The sequence below is a fragment of the Sus scrofa genome, chromosome 1 (genome assembly GCF_054392235.1).
Source record: "Sus scrofa isolate SSC_HxYL_T2T_F1_AM1 chromosome 1, Sscrofa_HxYL_maternal_Yorkshire_Landrace_v2.0, whole genome shotgun sequence".
In the NCBI taxonomy this organism is placed as follows: domain Eukaryota; kingdom Metazoa; phylum Chordata; class Mammalia; order Artiodactyla; family Suidae; genus Sus; species Sus scrofa.
In genome coordinates, this window is record NC_139383.1 from 13,507,573 (window position 1) to 13,509,804 (window position 2,232).

Consider the following 2,232-nt stretch of genomic DNA (forward strand, 5'->3'; position numbering starts at 1 on the left):
GTCTTCTTCACCTTTTTCAATTGGGTTTTTGTTTTTTGGTTGTTGAGTTGTATGAGTAGTTTGTATATTTTAGAGATTAAACTTTTGTTGGTTGAGTCATTTGCAAAAATTTTCTCCCATTCTGTGAGTTGTCTTTTCATTTTTTTAATGGGTTCCTTTTCTGTGCAAAAGCTTTTGCGTTTAATTTGGTCCCATTGGTTTATTTGTGTCTTTATTGTCTTTATTCTAGGACGTGGACCAAACAAGATGTTGCTGTGATTTATGTCAAAGAACGTTCTGCCTATGTTTTCCTCTAGGAGTTTTATAGTCTTACTTTTAGGTCTTTAATCCATTCTGAGTTTATTGTTGTGTATGATGTTAGACAGTGTTCTAATTTCATTCTCTTACATGCAGTTGTCCGGTTTTCCCAACACCATTTATTGAAGAGACTATCTTTCCTCCACTGTATGTTCTTGTCTCCTTTGTCATAGATTAACTGACCATAGGTATTTGTGTTTATTACTGGGGTTTCTATCCTCTTCCATTGATCTATATTTCTGTTTTTGTGCCAGTACCACATCATTTTGATGACTCTAGCTGTGTAGTAGAGTCTGAAGTCAAGGAGCCTGACTCCTCCAGTTTCATTTTTTTCTTTTCAATATTGTTTTGGCTATTTGAGGTTTTTTGTGTTTTCATACAAATTTTAAAATATTTTGTTCTAGTTATGTAAAGAATGTCATTTAGGTAGTATTGTCATTTTGACTATATTGATTCTTCCAGTCCAAGAGCATGGTATATTTTCCCATCTATTTGTGTCTTCTTTGATTTCTTTCATCAGTGTCTTTTAGTTTTCAGAGTACAGTTCTTTTGTCTCTTTAGGTAGGTTTATTCCCAGGTATTTTATTCTTTTCGATGCAGTGGTAAATGGGATTGTTTCCCTAATTTCTCTTTCTGATCCATTCATTGTTAGTATATAGAAATGCTATCAATTTCTGTGTTAATTTGGTATCCTGGGATTTTACCAAATTCATTGATGAACTCTAATAGTTTTCTGGTAGTGTCTTTAAGATTTTCTGGGTATAGAATCGTGTCATCTGCAAACGGTGATAGTTTTACTTCTTTTCCAATTTTGGATTCTTTTCATTTCTTTTTCTCTGATCGGCATGGCTGGGAATTCCAAGACTACATTGAATAATATTGGTGAAAGAGGACATCGTTGTCCTGTTTCTGATCTTAGTTTTTCACCATTGAGAATGATGTTAGCTGTGGGTTTGTCATAAATGGCTCTTATTATATTGAGGTATTTCCCCTCTATGCCCACTCTCTGGAGAGTTTTTATCAGGAATGGATGTTGAATTTTGTCAGAAGCTTTTTCTGCATCTATTGAGATGATCATGTGGTTTTTGTTTTTCAGTTTGTTGATGTGGTATATTCACAGTGCTGGATTTGCTGATACTGAAGAATCCTTGCATCCCTGAGATAAATCCTACTTGATCATGGTGTTTTGGGGGTTTTTTGTTTGTTTGTTTGTTTGTTTGCCTTTCCTAGGGCCGCTTCCTGCAGCATATGGAGGTTCCCAGGCTAGGGGTCTAATCGGAGCTGTAGCCGCTGGCCTACGCCAGAGCCACAGCAACCCGGGATCAGAGCTGAGTCTGCGACCTACACCACAGCTCACGGCAACGCCGGATCCTTAACCCACTGAGCAAGGTCAGGGATTGAGTCAACAACCTCATGGTTCCTAGTTGGATCCATTAACCACTGTGCCACAACGGGAAATCCCAGTGTATGATCTTTTTAATGTACATTTGTATGCAGTCTGCTAATATTTTGTTGAGGATTTTTACATCTATGTTCATCAGTGATATTGGCCTGTGGTATCTCTGCCTGGTTTTGATATCAGGGTAATGTTGGCTTCATAGAATGAGCTTGGGAGTTCTCCTTCCTCTGCAATTTTCCAGAAAAGTTTCAGAAGATGTGTTAACTCTACTATGAATGTTTGGTAGAACTCAGCTGTGAAGCCATCAGGTCCTGGACTTTTGTTTTTTGGAAGTTTTTAAATCACATTTTAAATTTCAGTACTTGTGATTGGTCTATTCATATTTTCTATTTCTTTCTGGTTCAGTCTTTGTAGGTTGTACCTTTGTAAGAATCTGTCCATTTCTTCTAGATTGTCCATTTTATTGGCATACAGTTGCTCATAGTAATCTCTCATGATACTTTGTATTCCTGCAGTGTAAGTTGTAACTTCTCCTT